The following is an 18,568-nucleotide window of genomic DNA, read 5'->3' on the forward strand; positions in this document are numbered from 1 at the left end:
GAGGCCAAGATGGCAAGCGAGATCAAGAACAGGGGACGTTCGATAAAACGTGCAGCCAGACCCCCCATTGGTTACTTCATAGGTACAAAATCCAATGTGTAGGTTAGGGTTTCAAGCATGGTTTGAAGATGGGTTTTCAATCCAAGGGTTCAAATTGGGGTTTCAAGACTGGGTTACGGTTTCAAGACTGGGTTATGGTGTAAAATTGGTGTTTCAAACCTAGTTTACGGTTTCAGATTGGGGGTTTAAAGCCTGCGTTATGGTTCAAAGTTTGGGTTTCAAACCGAGGTTCGGGTTACAATCCTGAGTTATGGTTTAAATGAAAGGTTCAAGTTGGGGTTTAAATCCTAGGGTTAGGTTAGGATTTCAAATTAGGGTTTCAAGATTTTCTTATGGTTTGAAGTTAGTCAAGTCTAGCTTAGGGGTTCAAGTTAGGCTTTTAAAGTCTGGGTTACGGTTTTAAATTGGGGGTTTCAAACCTAAGTAAGTATTTCTAGTTAAGGTTTCAAGACTGGATTATGGTTTTAAATTGGAAATTCACGCTTGGATTATGGTGGGAAGTTAGGGTTTCAAGTCTAGTTTAGGTTTTCAAGCCTGGGTTATGTTTGAAGCCAAGGTTAGGGTTACACGTTAGGGTTTTATGCCCGGCTTCGGGTTTACAGTTGGGGTTTCAGGTATGAGTTTGGGTTTCAATTTAGGGTTTCAAGCCTGGGTTGTAGTTTGAGGTTGGCTTTTCACACCTTTAGGTTATGTATTCTAATTAAGGTTATAAGGCAAAATGAGAATCTCAAGATAGGGGCATCACAGTCACACTAGAGTTTGAAGGCAATTTTAGGATAAAAAAAAAAAAAACTAAATTACGGCTAAAGAAAACTTTACAAAAATACGTTTTGAAATGTGAAGGTCAAATTGTGAGGAGGAAAAAAGAAAAAGGAAAATTAATAACATTTTTTCTATTCAAGTCCGGGAAGAAAGCACAGAGTTAGTCAATGCCGTTGTAGCCTGGCTGTCCTTGTGCCATGATGTGCGTGTGTACGTGTGAATTTGTGTGCGCGCAAATGTGCTGACACACATCACTCAGGCTCGCTGGCAGAAAGCCGATTAAAGCGTGAATGCGGCAGGCTGCTTTCCAGCCACATGTTCGGCGCTAATAAGGCCGCGCCGGTTAATGAGGGTTAAATAATAATTAGGACGCAGTTTAAAAAGAGGTAAACACGGAAAATCCACACAATTTGTTAAGTGCATGACTCCATTATCGGCGCTACCGTCTCCCAGCATGCTTTGCGCGAAACGGGGCCTCTGATTCAACAGTCTTTAATCAACCGTATTTGAGATTTTTATTTTAAAAAATTGAAGCCAATTTTGGAGCCTTTAACACCCAATCTGTGTTAAACGAGCTAGCCGTGTCAAGCTTACGTTAGCTTAGCCATTAGCATGGGTTCTCCCTTCGTCAGAACAATACTTGTCAGAAATGTAGCTTATTTGCCACCACAAAGGCAATCATTGCTGACTTAACTAAAGCTCGTTGCTAGCTCGCTAACTAACCCCCGACGACCCTGCTTTGGGTTTCTTCTTCTTTTTCTCTCTTCTCTTTCTTCTTCTCTTTCTTACTTGTTCTTCTTTCTTCTCCTCTCTCTTGTTTTTTCTTGTTCTTTTTCTTATCTTCATTTTTCTCTTTTTAATTTTTTTATTTCTCCTGCTTTTCTTTTCTCTCTTTTTCCTTTTCTCCTACTTCTTCTCCGTCTCTTCTTCTTCTCTTTCTAATCTTCCTATTCTTCTCTTTCTCCTACTTATTTTTCTTCTACTTTTACTTTTTTACTTTCTCAGTTTTATTTATTTCGAGCCTTGTACATACAATTTTTTTTATACATAACTGCAGCTTGTGTGAGGGGTGTGTGGGGGAGGCAGGAAGGGGATTCATGTTGAGGAGAAGGGGGGGTGACAAACTGGAATTGATCGTAGTGTCAGGTCACGACCCTTGTATCTGCGAGGCGTTTAGTATTCCGCTGCAGGCGTCCGCCACGTCGCAGGCACCGTGTCGGAGCGTGAGCGGAATCGATCGGCACTACTGTTTATTCTCTCTTTACTTTTAATTAATGTTGACGCTGATTGCATCTCTTTATTAACACATGCTGATGAGGGGTTGGTGGTTATTGTGGGGGGCACCTTGAGAAAAACAACCCCCTCCACACACACACACACACACACCCACACACACACACACACCTTTTTCATGGACAAAGCAGCCGCGCGATTGACAGGTCAGACATTCAATTCTCATTGATCATCACTGATTGGATTAGCAGAGCTATGGCATTGAGGCAACAAGGCGGAACTTTGGTTAGCACCCTTGCCTCTCGGATAGGCTTGACTTTGCATGTTTTGCCTTCGATTTGTCTTCAACATAAAAAAATAAAAAAATAAAAAAAAAAGGACATTAGCCCTTACTGAATACTACATTTTCTTTTTCCTATGTCAGGTGCAATGAAAAATTAATCTGTTTATGATGTTTACAAGTAAGGCCCCCGACCCATACAAAAGCTAATCAGCTAAAGAGCTAATATCAGCTGATTAGCTCTTTTAGAATCGACATAAAATAGGGCCGATTTTCTTGGAGTTTTCACAAACATATACATTAGGTTGACTTAAAATGGTCTTTGATTCTTAAATCATTCACTCCCAGCCATTTTCACTAAACAACCCCCTTCGATCCCGGTTGTTTTACTGGATTTTGTCTGATTTTGCCCACAGAATATGGTGTTCTATAAAAAAAAAAAAAAAAAAAAAAACGTCTAAACACGTTTTTGGGAGGGAAGGACAAAGTATTTAAAAACGTTTTTACATGTTTTTGGGATTGAATGAGTTGGGGGGAAAAAAAACACGTTTTAGTTAAAAAGGTCTGTCCTCCCTGGCGACAGCGGCGTGGTCTGCTTTTTTTCTTCCGACTTCAGTCTCGGAAGGCCCAGCGCGGGGGCGTGGAGTGATCCCAAATGCGGCGCGTAATTTTCAGGCCAGTGATAAGGTGTCAGATAAACATAATGGCGTTTGGAGGTGTGAAATTTGCGCTCCCTTTTAAAAGACGGCACCGCCTCCCGTCTCGCGCCTGTTGCTTATTTTCCGAGGCGAGACGTGGTGGGGAATTTCAACCGCGCTCCTTATTCACCGACAAGTTATTTTAAGTGTGAGAGCAACAGTGTGATCTGCATTCTCTAGAAGCCTTGACCACCCAGCAGGCACACACACACACACACACACACACACACACACGTATACACACACCTCCAGATAAGAAGACAATAGATAGCGCTAGCTTCCTCGCTGGCTGCGTTGTTTGCATGCAAATTCGTTATAACTCCCTCAATCAGGGCGCAATTCCGCCAACACTTATGAAAGCAAACATTTGCACTATTTGGCTCCGAGTGACACGCGCGTTCAATTCTCGGGAGGAAATTTGCAGTTTTCCCTGTGAGGTTTTCAACCTTTTCGAAAAATATGATGAGCTAAGTCAACATCGGCCTGACAGCGGCGGCCTTTCGGGGCACGCCGACAACTCTGCAATACCAAAAGGAATAAAAAAGACAAAATAGTTAAGATGATAGAGGAAAGTAGAGTTGAAATTGGGGAGAAAATGTTAAGGTTACAAAAAAAAAAAAAGAGTTAAAATGAACAAAATGAAATGGAGAATGTAGAGTTGAAATACAAAGGAAAGGACTTGATGAATGATGAGAAAAAGTGTAAAGACAAGTAAATATATATGAGTCAATTGTTAAAATAAGAATAAAAATGAGTTAAAATATAAAAGAAGAGAGTTAAAATAAAATAAAATCAAGTTTAAGATGGAAAATGTCAATAAGCATTTGGTAAAATAAAAATGTAATTAATAAAATAAAAAAATGTGGAATGAATTAAAATAAAATGAAAATAGCTCTAATTAAAGACAAAACAAAGTTAAAAGATTCCCAGTTCATCTATCCAATTAATCATCATCCATTCACCCCTAATTCCAGTCCATGAGAGGTTCCCATCCATCCATCCATGTTAACTAAACCAATAACACATCAATCCCTTAAACAAATCTTTCATCCATGTTTCAATCAGTCTATCAATCCCTCCACCAAGCCATCCGTCATCTATCAATCCACTCATCCATACCTTCTAACAATCCTTCCATCCATCCAATCATCATCCAATTCAACGTGCCCATCCGACCGCCATCGATCTATGGCCTTCATCCCCGTCCGTCCATCCGCACAGATTCGCGCCTTTCTTTGGCCGTCCCCGAATCGTTGACGTATCCTCTTGTGTTCTCGTCTCAATCGCTTCCATCCCTGCGTCTTGGCCGCTTAGCCGGGATTGGCCCGCGGGCCCGCGTCCATTCACGGCGCTCGACGCGTATTGATTGAATTAGACGGAAAGAAAAAGAAGCCGGGCGGGTAGGAACAAGAGAAAGAATGCAATCTTATTCCCATTAGCCGCCGCCCCGCTCGCACTAGTCTTTATTCAACATTAATTACTGTTCATTTCACACTCGGGCTCATTTTCACACACCCCGACATTCTTTGCATTAAACACCGAAGGAAGTATCAGCCAGCAGTCAGGAATGAATTAAGCTTCTTTTTTTTCCTTTTTTTTTACCCGCCAACTTTTATTGCGAGGAAGTGTCTGAGATGAGATTGTCGAGGTTGGAGGTTAATGCAGTGTCTGTTTTAAAGGGAGCACCACAGAAGAAGAAGGAAGAAGACGACAGCGTTGGGAAAAGTATCGGGACCAACCGACGTAAGTGACGAGAACCCTCTGTTGATCCCTTCGGGCTGTTTTCACGGCTGTCACATCCGCCGAGTTTTTCCGCTTCCTTCGCACGCATGACGCATGCCCGAATCTCGGTCCACGGGTTCCTTTGGCCCAGAGGCTCGCCTTGGTGCAAACATGTGTACAAACAAAAAATAAGCAGTCAATTTGGAACCAGAACTCTGATTTGGAAACTGTAGCCCTTGATAGGAAACCCTAGCTTGAAACCTTCATTTAAAACAATGACCCTTGTTTAAAGCTCTCCATTGATTGAAACCCAAACTTCACCCTAAAAACGTTTTTCAGGCCCTAACTTCAACCTATATCCCAAGCATGACATAACTTTATAACCCTAACTTTAAACACTTGAAATCTTGGAATCCTAACCCAGTCTTGAAACCCAAGTCTTAACCCCAACTCAGGCTTAAAAATCTAAACTTGAAACACTAATCCTTGTTGGGATCCTAACCCTGATTTTAAACCCTAATTTGAAACTCAAACCGTGGCTCGAACCCCTGATTTCAAACCATTACCTTTATTTGATACAGTAATCTAGTCTTGAAGCCCTGATTTAAAAACCTAACCTAATCTTGATACCCCTGATCCAGGCTTGAAGCACAACTTTAAAACCTGAACCCTGCCTTGAACCCCCACTAATTCAGACTGTTGTTAAGAACCAAACTTAAAACCCTAACAAAGCCTTGTAGCTCTAATTTGAAACAATAACCATTCACAGAACTCATTCACTCCCAGCCATTTTCCCTGAAGCAATCCCCTTCGCTCCCGGCTGTTTTTACTGTTCTATTGCTATAAAAAAAACATGGAACCTACCAAAAGAAAGATTAGAGTCTCTTCTTTCATCAGGAATTTTTTTAATATTTCTATCTGTTTCCGTTTTGCAGCAATTAGCAATAGAATATAGCTAAGTTTCATCATTATTCACAAATCTGTTTAGAACTGTGAGTAAATCAGCTTGTTTGCAACATGGCCCTGGCTGATCTCTTATACTCTGCTGCCATCTATTGGCCTTTTTTGTAATAACTACCAGTGCTTCAACCGTTCTGCGCAGTTGAGAGGCTGCATCAAAGCCTTCTGTATGCGCTAGGATAAAAAAAAAAAACATAAATAAAACATAAATACGTCTTTGGGACACTTAAAACACTTAAAATAGAACGTATTTATACGTTTTTGGGAGCAAATGAGTTAAGATAATGTCGGGGGGCAGATCTGGGCGCCGGGTTTGTGGACCCCCGGAATTAGAAGACAGTCTTTCTAACTAAAAATGAATGCAAATGCATACGTTTTTGCTTTATCGACAACATCACAGGTCAAGCAAAGTCAAAATCAGGATTTGTGTTCAAAGGTGAAGCAGGAGCACTTTTGAAAATGGACTTTTTAATACAACAAACAGATGAATTTGTAACCATTCGTGGGTTTCGTGCTCTGTAACTGGAGTCATGTTTTATTTTTATTTTCAGCTTTTTCTCTTGATTTTTTTTTTCTTCCTGCGAAAATTACCGGCATTTCTCCTTCCCTCGCTCTCGCGCTCCACGTTGGCTCTCGTCGGCTGCCAGCGACTGGCGTCACGAGTCATTAGAAACGCGTGACCTTCCGGAGAGAAGGTGGTGGCTAAGCAGTGATAAAGTAGGCTCGGCCCACTCCAGAGAGCCGGGCGGCGGCGCTGTAATAGGTGCAGCTCGAGTCCACAGAGCCGACTAATGGTGCTGAACCTGCATGTGCCATTAGCCTCAGATAGAGACTGGGTGGGTGGCGAACGAAAGGGGGGGGGGGGTAGGGTGGGGGGGGGTGCAACACGTTGAATGTGAGGACAAAAAGTAGCGGCGGGGATGATGATGCATGATGGGAACTTTAAATGCCTTTTACGGGATGTGTCTTTAGTTTGTCACTGCCAGCTTCAATGACGGCGAGCGTATTTATCTTGTCCTGACCGCAGCCCGCAATATTAGGAACACCTGCAATTGGACTGATAATCGTTGAGTTTTTGGAGTGTCACGTTTTAATGACGAATCATCAAAATTTGCCACCGAGCTTCACTCGCACACAATGGCAGAATGTCACTTCTTCACTATTTAATGTTGTTGATCAATCTAGTATGACATGACTTTCGGATTTTCCCATCGAGGGTCGCCACAGCCAAACATTCGCATGATTTGTGTGGCACAGTTTTTTTTTTGGGCCGAATGGACTTCCAGATGCAACCCATCCATTTTTATCCGGGCCTTGGACAGAGAATCGCTCTTGACAAATACGGCCTATATTAAAAAAAAAAACTAAACCAAAAAAACTAAAACTAAAACTAATGCAAATTTTACTGAAACGGAGCATTTTCAAAAATAAAAACTACTAAAAACTAAAAAATTCATTAAATATAAATGAGATTTAGAAAAAAAAAAAAAATGAAATAAACACTATTACAGCTCATATTACATATAAAAATATACAAACATTAGATAATAAAAAAATAATACGGGAAATGGTAGATGAAATTTAGGCACAGAGACAAAACTACATAAACATTAGGTGAAAACATGAACGTTACATGAAAGCTACACGTTAAGCACTATATGAAAATTGCACCAAGATTAGACCCAGAAAAAACGAAAAACTACTTAAATAAAAACTTATATGAAGGGGTTTAAAATTTGGTAGCAATCCTTTGTACTAGATCAGTGAGTCATTTTAATCATTTGAATTTCACCCTTTCACACCAGAAAGTTTTTTTTGTCCATGGCCTAATTAACTATAAATAACGTCATAATTATAAGTACATTCTGAAAAAAATGTGCATCAACAGTCACATTTCAGAATGTCATTTAAGTGGTTGTCATTGCGCCCTCCAGTGGACAAAATTCACAAAAGAGGAAAAACTGCCGTTTTTGTTCTGCCCTCAAGGGCCAGATTGCACCCACTGACTGGCCGGTTCTAGCCCGCAAACCGTATGTTTGCCCCGTACAAGATAGTTTTGTAGCACCCCTCGAATTGGCCAAAATATGCCTAAAATGTCCTCTTCAAAACAAAATGGCAGACTTCCTGTGTCTTTTTCATTATGGCTTCTTGATTCTTTTTTTGGTGGGTCACGGTCGCGATGTCGACCTCATTTCGTGATGTGAATTGAAATTTTCAAAACATTCAAGAAGAATGCACCTGCAAAACAAAGCAAAGTTTATTAATGCTGTTTTCCAGTAATAATCAATAACCCGAATTCATCCCCGTGTCCTTATTTTTGTCGGTGAGTTTCCAAGCTGCTGCAATATTCATCGGCGATTGCAGCGCCGACGCGAGCCCCGCGTGGAAGCGCACGCCTCTCGCCGTTGCAGCTGCAAAGCCCCCCCGAAAGGACGCGCGGTGCTCCGTCGTTCAAGCGGCTCATTCATATTGATTCCAGCGTTAGGGCAACAAAGCCGACGCCGTGGAATTGAGAGACCTTGCCGAGCGGGCCGTCCGTGGCAACCGAGGCGTTTTGTGCGGCGTGTTGCGTCATGGATCACGATTTCCTTTAACCTCCAACAGCCTGCGGGCCAGAAGGAGATGAATTCATCTGAAGAATTCTTATAAAATCTCTTCAAAGAACGAGACGTGTGATTTTGATGTTTTTGCTTTCCAGCTGCCCCCCCCCCCCCCCTAAAAAAAAACTACATATTTTGTGTAGTGTGTCTTAATAAGGGAAATAGAACTCTATAATCAGGAAGGAAAAAATAATTACATTTTTTTGGACATTGTGCTACGCCTTCTGGGGTACCCAACTTGGCCACTAAGGGAAGTATATAGCATCCACTCTAGTTATTTATGTATATATTAGGGGTGTCAGGCAATACATTTTTTTTAATCGTAATTAACCGCATGACTTCACTCACGATTAATCGCGTTTATTTATCTGTTCTAAACGTACAATAAAATATTTGTTATTTTTTAAGTTTCATACTCTTGTAAAATTGGAAAAGTGTTAAACTAATATAAATATGGCTAAATCTTTTAGTCATTGATACAGCAATTTCATTATTATAAAATTATGTTAAAAATAAAAAGATGTACTGTACTGTATAAAAAAAGAGTGTGATATTGATTTGTGTTAAGGTCATTTGTCTGCCACTAGATGGCATAATTACATTTGTAAGACGTTGGTGACAGCTCAGTGCATTTTTCTTTTCTTATTAAGAGCCATCTAATCTTTAAAATGAAGTAATTTGTGAAATTCTGCACATTTTTTAAATTGTAAAATACAACTTGACCCCAGTCTCCACAAATATATGCATTATTTTTAAATGTATTACTGCTAAATTATCATGTGGACGTCTGCTGCATTGCAACTGGAATTCCCGCCGTAAAGGCTTTCCAAGTAAGGGGCGGTCCTTAATCACGTGGACTTTAAATTAACTAAAAAATAACACACTAATTTGGACACCCCTAATATATATATATATATATATATATATATATATATATAGCTTGTAAAGGAGCAGCAGACACTTAAGTTGTTTTATCTGATTGTGTTTGTGCTAATTTGATAATTAATACAAACTATCCAAACTTGTTCAGGTCATATGAGAGCTGTGTGTTTTGAGGCCGATGAAGAGATAGGGCTAAGCAGCAGGAGGTCTTACTCTGCAGAAAAATATGCTTGCACAATAGCGCCGAGAAAAGCTGCTTAATAGGCTGCAGTGGGTGTTGATGAGGGCAGAGTGATGCTTTGCAACCCGTTTCATCAGCTCTGTACCCCAACTGCCCCCCCTCACTGCACTTGTGCGCTGTTGACCCTCCGGCCCGCCGTCATTCACACGAGCGGCTTTGTACGCAAGCAAGCTTGGTCTTGGGCAGGAACGCCGGCGGCCAGGCCCGACTCCCCGGATGCTTCCCGTTCAGGCTGCAATATGTTCTCTGACAGGCAGCAGACATGTTTTATGCTCTTTCATGCCATGTGTGTGTGCGTGCTCGTCTGTCGATGTGTATTTCGGGAAGGAAACATCTCCAGCAGGAAAAATGCGGGATGCTGGCCGGCCAATCAGAGTGAGGGTGGGCGGGGCTTATCAGAAAACCATCAAATTATAATATATCAACAATTGGAGGCCGTGTTTGACACCCTAACACTGGTTGGAAACCTTAAACCTGATTTAGAACCTTACTTTGAAACCCTAACCCTCTTATATAAAACCCTAATCCTGATTTGAAACCCTACTTTGAAACTATAATCCTTGAAACGACTTATACGTCTTGAAATGCTTACATAAAACCCTAATACTGTCAGAAACCCTAACCCTAATTTAAAAAGCTAATTTCAAACCCAAATTTACTTCAATTTCCAGATGAGCCTCACAAATGTAAAAATAAGTCAACCCCTTTCAAGGAAGATCGTTCCCAAAGATGGCTTCCCAATTAAACATGTGAAAACTTTAAAAGGCTCCACGTCGTGATTATTTTTAGCAGAATCGGATGTAACGAGAAGCGTTTTAGTGACTTCAAAGCAGGTTAGCGCCGCGGGCTTTGCCACACTTGTCACAACACGCGTTTGGCCCAAAGTGACTCGAATGGCCGTTGGAGCCAGAAGGCGGGTTCGCCGGCCCAAGCAACACCTCTGATGTGGCGCCTCGTCAGTTCCTACCTCGTTAGCGCGCCGCAAAGACGAGCGCTTCGCTACGCGGCCAACCCGCCGGCCTCCGTGAATCACCGCTTCCTCTCCTAACGTGCTTTCCCGCGCGTGCGCTCGTTTGCATCGCAGGTGAGCTGCAACTGAACTCGGGTGAGAGAAGCCAGGGACGCCCCCCCCCAACCTTGCATTGCAATCCTCTGTCGTTCTCTGTAAGAATTTCTTAGCGCCCGATCCCCAATAAAGACAAAGGAAATGTATCGCCATGCGGCAAATTGTTTGTTGTTTGTTTTTTCTTCTCATCTGCATCGTCTATTGACGGCTGAGCGGACGCCCTGGTGTAAGCGTATATTGCTTGTGCTGGCCCATCGAGTATCTGTCCATCACACTGCAACCCGAGTGGTCGCCGCAGTGGACAGCGGAAGAGTGACATGTTTCATTATTAATGAGCACAATGTGCACGGGCGCCGTGTCGGTAAGCAAAATGAACTTTGTCCACCGCAGTATAAAAAGAAAATGTGCTTGCTTGATAGCCTAACTTGAAACCCCAACTCAGATTTTAAACTCTAATTTGAAACCCTAATTTCCAACTTTAATCTTGGCTTTATACCCTTTTTAAAACCCTAACTCTGAGTAAAGTCTGAAAACCCTACTTTATAACTTGAAATCTCACTTGAAATCTAACCCGGGCTTAAAACTTTCAACCGTAACCCAAAGTATGAACCTTGACCTGAAATCCCAACATGGCCTTGAAACCAATCTTTAAAACCCTAACTTTACTTGAAATCAGACCCAAACTTGAAATCCTAGCTTTAACCCCAACATGAAACCGTAATCTCGACAAGCAGCTTTAACTTGAAACCCCAACCCAGGCTTAAAAGAGTACTTTAAAACCCAAACTCTCACATGATATCCAACCCAGGCTTGAAGCGCTAATTAAAAACCTTAAACCCTAAACCTGGCTTTAAACCTTACTTTTTTTTTTTTAACTAACTCTTAATTGAAAGCTAATCCACACTTCAACTGTCACCCAGACTTGGAAACCTACTTTTAACCCTACTCTTGTCTTTAAACTCAAATTTAACATCCTATTTGGAAAGTTTAACCCTGACTTAAATCTCAAACTTTAAACCCTAACCCAGTCTTAAAACTCTACTTTCAAACCCAACTCTTAGTCGAGCCTAACTCAGGTTTGAAACCATAATTTGAAACCCTAACTTGAAACCAGAAGCTTGACTAGAAACACTAACTTAAAGCCCTAAACCAACCTTAACCTTAAAACCCCAATCCTTGCATGAAAGTATAACCAATGCATAAAATCCTTTTTGACACACTAACCTTGGATTGAAACCTTAATTGCGAACCCTGTTCCCAGGCTTAAAGCCCTCATTTGAAACCCTGCGACTTCTTACCGTAATGCAAATCTCCACATCGTATGACTAACAATGCCGGCTTGAAACCCTCAATTTCAAGCCTAGTTTAAAAACCTTTACCCTGACTTGAAACCCTAACCCTGACCTCAACCTCCTGTTAGCTAACTTAACATGCGTACTATCTGTGGACGCCGGCAAACAAAGTTGTAATCCCTCAAGTTGCCGTCCCACTTTTCTCCCGCCGCAACGGATCGGCCGATTGGTGGCGAGTGTTGGGGGAGCAGCGGTTGGCGCTCACTTCAGACCGTCTATTAATAAACGGCCTGTCCGAGCCTGGCGCAGCTTTGCGCCTCATGGCGTCGCCAAATAGAAAAATTCCCAGACGTAGGCGCTAAGCCTCGGAAGCGGCGCGTTGCTCCGCTGCTGAGCTGCGATAATCATTTTCATATTCATAGTGTGGAAAGTCAACAGCCGGTCGCCATGCCCTCGCTGGGTACTTTCAACTATAAAAGCATATTCATATATTTTTGGGGAATGTTCATCAAAATAATTTGAACCCCTAACCTAGACTTGAAACCTGGGTTGGAACCTAAACCCTGTCTTTAAACTGCAATTTGGAAAGCCTGGCTTGAAATTCTACTTTGAAACCCAAACCTTCTCTTAAAACCCTCATTTGAAATCATAACCCTGACTAGAAAGTCGACATGATACCCCAACCCTGGTTTGAAACCCCAACTGGAAGCACTTATGTTTCAAATATCAACCTTGACTTGAAACTTCTAACCATGCCTTCAAACCCAAATTCAAAATCCTAACCTTGCCCTGACACCCTACTTTGAAAATAAAGTAACACAGTCATGATTTATTTTTGCAAATCTTCTTTTTTCCCCATCTGATGTTTGTCTTCCACTTGTTACTAGGCAGAATTCATATAGGGCTCAATTGTAACTGCCCCATCAGCCAATCAGAAGTTCGGCCACACCCAAACTTCAACAAACACAAACTTGTGAAATCACTTTGTTCTTTTTTTGTCTTTTTAAAAGGTGATACATAACAACTGAATGACAGCTCTGTATTAAATATAAAATGGATATTATATTGGATTGCTGCTACAAATGCAGACTGGCCACTGGTGAAGCGTTATTGCTTTTATTTCTTGCTTCCGCTTTAATGCCAAACTTCGCATTCGTTTTTTCGGAGAGCAGATGAAGGCTTATTGGAATCATTTAGTCGGGATTTGAGTTTTGGCTTTTCCTGCAGCCTCGCGTGCGGCTGAGCACACCGCGCGGCTACCGCAAGCTAAATAAACAAACGCACCGCTTGAGCGTTCCGCATCGGAGGCCAATCTAATGAGAACACGGGAGCTACGTGCGCGCGCGCGCCGACGCGCACGCGCAAGCGCACGCGCACCGACGTCGTCGTGTAAATGAGGTTCAAACAGCAGCAAAATGTTAGCTAACGCTCAACATTTGGCTTGTTTCCTGCTGCCTTTTACTGCCTCACCTCCTCCTCCTCCTCCTCCTCCAGCCTTCCTCATCCTCTTGCCCGACCACCTCCTCTTCATTCTCCTCCTCTTTGTCCTCTTTTGTCATCCTCCTCTTCCTCATCTTCGTTCTACTCACACCTCTTTCTTACCATTCTCTTCCTCCTACTGTTTCTCTTCGTCCTCTTTCTGCTTCTCCTTTTGCACCTCCTCCACTTCTTTTCATCCTCCCACTCTTCTGCCTCCTCCTTCTTCTCATGCTCCTTCTGCTTCTTCCATCTCTTTCTCACCCCTCCATTTCTTCTTCTCCCTCCCCTGCACCTCCTTTTCTCCTCCTACTGTTCTCTTCCTCCTCTTTCTCATCCTTATTCTCCACCTTTTTCTTCTCCTCTCCTCTTCCTCCTCTTTCTCATCTCTCCCTCTTCAACCCCCTCCACCTCCTCTTTCTTCTACTCCTCCTTTCCCCCCTCCTTCACCTCCTCTTTATCCCCTTCCAGCTTGCACTTCTGTCTTCTCCTTCTCCACTTTCTCCTTCTCTTCACCACCCTCCTGCCCCCACCTTCCTCTCCCCCTTCCCCCTTCTCTTCTTGTTCATCATCCCCCTCTTCCTGCCCCTGATATGAAGGGGAAGCCTTATATGACAATGAACACACCATGCTCCTTCATTACACAATCAATTATTAACTCATTCGCTGCCATTGACGGCTATAGACGTCAAAAATTCATTTGAACTATTTCTATTAGTTTAGTATTTTTCCATTTTTGTTAACAAGAGTATGAAAACCTATACTTTTTTTGTACATTTAGAACAAATGTAAAATTTGTGGTTAATCGTGAGTTAACTAGTGAAGTCATGCGAATAATTACGAATACAAATTGTAGTCGCCTGACGCCCCTAATTTTTTAATAATCTTTTTTTTTTATTTTTTAGAAAAAATTATAAAAATTAGGGGCGTCAGGCGAGTACTATTTTTAATCGTAATTAATCGCATGACTTCACTAGTTAATTCACGATTAATCACAAATTTGATATCTGTCCTAATACAATATTTAAAAAAAACATTAGGTTTTCATACCATTGTTAACAAAAGTGGGAAAAAATGTTAAACTGATTTTTTGACGTCTATAGCCGTCAATGGCAGTGAATGAGTTAAATGGAATCCCTATTTTGAAACCCTAACCCTGGCTCGAAAACCCTTATTTAAAGCCCAAAGCCTGGCTTAACCCCTACTTTTAAATAACGACAAGCACAAGCTAAACATACTTGGGCACACAAAGCTCGCCTCCCCCTTCCTCCCCTTCTTCCTCCTCCTTATAAAAAAAAAAAAAAAAAACGCCTCATGATGAAGATGATGCATGCGTCCCCTCACTTCGTGCTCGTTTATCGTCGGCTCAGGCCGCTGCTCCTCCATTAGCGGATTTAATATGCGAATGTCGAATGTAAAAAGTCCCAATTGAACGCGAGCGGAAATGAATTAACGACATCACTTCATGTCAGCACCTGAAGGCGGCGAGAAAAGAGGAAATAAGGACGGATATACGGAGTCCAGTCCATTAGCGACAAGACAATCGAAAATCTGGGATTAACATGCGCGCTGATGATCGCGAGGATATTACATTAAGAGCGTGGCGCGAATACAAAAACCGGCACCGATCAGACGCCGCGAGGGCCGAGCTGCCGCGGGTTCCACGTTCCGTATATGCGCGTCCCCGCGCTCCTTGAAATTCATCAGCACGTTACTCGAGACCCCCACCATTTAATTAAACCAATTCAGGCGCGGTTGGAAAAAAAAAAAAAAGTGAATCGGTGCAGCACTGTGGAACAAGGAAGGCAGGCACGGGGAGGGAATGCACTGCTTAATAAAAAAATAAATAAAATAAAAAAAAGTGCGCGTACTCGCGCACGTGCTGGCTGACGGTTGCCATGACGAGCCTATAAGTGGTGCACGGCAAGCAGGCGGTAACAACTTGAGCTGGCAGCAGGCGCTTCAAGTTTTGAGCGCAAGGCGTAGTAACGTGTTACAGATGAGGCAAAGCGACCTCTGCAAAAAAATATATTTACAGCTTGGATGCACTTGCATGCAACTCTAACAAAAAATGCTGTCCGTAAAACAAAACACAATAATCAGCATCATCATCATAATAATAATAACGAAGAAAAATTAATAACTTGAATAGGATTTATTTTATTTATTTTTTTACCACTGGTAAGCCTGCCCATTCACTTGAAATGGTGCATTTGCGTTTGCCTGCGATTGGCTGGCAACCAGTTCAGGGTGTACCCCGCCTACTGCCTGAAGCCAGCTGGGATAGGCTCCAGCAACCCCCGCGACCCTTGTGAGGACAAGCGGTACAGAAAATGGATGGATGGATGGATGGTGCATTTGCTACAAGCTGAGTTTGAACGTAAACAAACAACTGCAGTTTTCTAACAGATGATAGTTGGTCCGTAGGCGGGTAGCCTCTCTCTCTCTCTCTCTCTCTCTCTCTCTCTCTCTCTCTCTCTCTCTCTCTCTCTCTCTCTCTCTCTCTCTCTCTCTCTCTCTCTCTCTCTCTCTCTCTCTCTCTCTCTCTCTCTCTCTCACTTCACTATACAGTCCTTAATTTTATCTTGTTGACAGCTGCGTCGTTGTTGACGAAAAAAATACCACGATGACCGAGCACCACGCAAAAAAGAGTGGAACGTGTACAATAAGGCAGTATGTACAGTAATTGCACAGTTGTTGTAAACAGGCGGCTAGTGAATTAGACACAGGAGGCGGGGTCTCATTTGCATGAGACATGTCACGGTTTCCCCAGAAATGCATTGTGTATAATATAATATATACAACAGACAAAAAGTGTAAGCTTTTTAGTTTGTTCACAAAGGTTCGAGCAACAACAACATTAGTCATGGACCGCCAGGATGACGAATGTTCCCAGGATTCATCTGACTCAGCTCGCTACCTGGGTGCTTTCCAGTCGGGACAAAAGCCCAAAGACATGGACCGATTTGCATCTGAGCGTAAACCCCTCCAACGCAATCCATGTCTTGCTTCGTCTGCTGAGTTGAGTTAGTTGAGTAAGTCAGTTAAAAGATTTGGTTAGTTGAGAGAACTTTTATAAAGCGTGAGTGAGTGGGCAAGTGAGTCCGTTTGTTAGCCGAACAACTTTGTTAAAAAGTTTGTATGTTAGTTGAGTAAACTAGTTAGACAAAAGTTGGTTGAGTGAGTGGATTACATGACTGAGTTGGTTCATTGACAAAAATGATTATTTACTTAGTTGGTTTAGGAAATAAGATGACTGAGTGGGTTAGCTGAGTTAGGTACTATTTTGAGTAAGTGAGATAAGACATTATATCAGTTGAGTCAGCTTGTTGAGTATATGAGTTAGTAGAGCAAGTTGGCTGAGTGACTAAATTCGCTGAGTTAGTTGGTTAATTGAGTATGTTTTATTTAGTAAGTTGCATGACTAGTAAATGAGTGAGCAAAGGAGCCATGGTTGAGTCAGTCAATTAGCTGGCTGAGTGAGCTGGTTAACTGAGTGAGTTACTTATTTTAGTATGTTGGTTAGGTGAGTTATTAAGGTGAATAGTTGTGTTAGTTGAGTAGGAGTTGGTTGAGTGAATAGTGAATACGTTGAGTGAGTTGGTTAGATGAGTAAGTTTATTAGTCGGGGTACTCACTGAGAGGGTTGGTTGAGTAAGTAAACATAATTATTTAAGTTTTGTGGGTTTGTTAGGAGTGAGTGGGTAAAAAAGTTGAGTGAGCAAGTTAGTTGAGTGAGTTGGTTGGGTGAGTGAGTGTGTGAGTGCGTGACTGAGTTGAGTAAGCGAGTTAATCGAGTGAGTTGCTTAATGCAATAAGCTAGTTAGTTAGTTGAGTAAGTTGCTCAATTAAATTTGATGGGTGTAAATATTGAAAGTAAATCAAAAGTTAAAGTTTATTAGTAGAGCGGCTGAGTCAGTTGGTCATTTGCGAAATTAACATTCATATCCGAGACTCGTCTGCTGAGCGAGTATCACAGTACATCACCACGTTTGGCCCACAATGCTGAAACATGAGCGCGTAGCCACCCATCATGCTGCCACCCTGCGACAGGCGTGTGAGCGGCGTTCCTCGCCAGCACAGGGTTCGCCGATGGAGGCAGCGGCTGCGCAGAAGGAGACGGATGAGGGAGAGATTTGCAGAGGCAACAGGCGGCGCCTCGTCGCTGACGGATGCTGGCGCTCGCCCGCCCGCCTTTTCGAAAAGCTTCTCCTCCTCTCGTCGCTTCCTCCCGGCCGCAATTGTTTCATCGAGCGGCTTTAAGCAGTTTTTACCGCACTCGCGCGAAAGTGAAAAGGTCGACTGCTGTCGGCCGGACGGCTGATGAGAAAATGCAAAAACAAAAGCGATTGGAAAAGTCAACGTTTACATTCCTTCACCTTTCTCTCGCATGGGCAAACATTTTCAATGCTCCTTATAACAGCAGGCCGGGGAAATTGCTCATTATCTCATCCCAGGATGACGGCTTTGAGATGAGGGATCACTTTTTGATGCTTAGTTATATAGTAATCAGTCAGTCAACCGGCTAGTCGGGCGGTCGGGTTTGAGTGCGTACGTTTGGGAAGTAGGTTACTGTAGTTGAGTGAGTTCATTTGTGAGTTAGTTGTGTGACTGAATAAATTGACGAGTGAGTGAATTCAGTTATTTAGTTTGTTAGTCATATGAGTAAGTTAGTTGATGCTGGTGGGGTAAGCAAAACTGGTTGAGTTATTAAGTAAATTGGATTATGTGAGTGAATTAGTCATTTTGGTGAGTGACTGAGTGAGTTATTTCGATGAGTGATTTAATTGGTTAAGTGATTTAGCTGTGAGTGAGTTAGTTTAGTTCTTTAGGTGAGAGGGTGAGTGAGTTTTGTTATTTAGGTGCATTATCTGCTATGTTTAGTTATGTAAGTAAGTGTGTGAGTTTTGTAATTTATTCGAGTGAGTAAGTCAGTCAGTTCAGTCATTTAGTTGAGTGATCGGGTGAGAAGTTTGACGACTGAGTTAGTTGAGTAGATTACGTGAGTGACTTAGTGAGTGAGTTAGTTGAGCGAGTTGATGTCCAAGTGAGTAAATTAGTTGTGTTAGGTGACATGGTCATTAGTAAATTTGTTGATAGTTGAGTCAGTGGGTCAGCCGAATGAATGAGTTGAATTACTTGAGTGAGTTAACTGACTCGGTGAATAGTTTGAGTGAGTTCATTGTGAAAGTGTGTACATTGGTTGTGTGACCAGGTGACCGTGTCATTTGAATTAGTTGGAGCTACATGAGAAATATTAGTTTTTCACTTGGTCATTTGGTCATCAGTCATTTGT

The 18,568-nt window shown here is 42.2% G+C and overlaps 1 protein-coding gene across 1 annotated transcript in view; it reads left to right on the forward strand.

The window, feature by feature from the left end:
* Positions 1–18,568, forward strand: part of LOC147161626 (netrin receptor UNC5D-like) — a 115,494-nt gene that overhangs the window by 1,725 nt on the left and 95,201 nt on the right. The window contains exon 2 of the mRNA XM_086096818.1: positions 4,713–4,776. The gene's annotated coding sequence lies outside the window, so the exon portion shown is untranslated. The remainder of the gene's footprint in view (positions 1–4,712; positions 4,777–18,568) is intronic.

Source organism: Leptonotus elevatus, chromosome 15 (assembly GCF_054856555.1).
Source record: "Leptonotus elevatus isolate MCC_2025b chromosome 15, RoL_Lele_1.0, whole genome shotgun sequence".
Taxonomy (NCBI): Eukaryota; Metazoa; Chordata; class Actinopteri; order Syngnathiformes; family Syngnathidae; genus Leptonotus; species Leptonotus elevatus.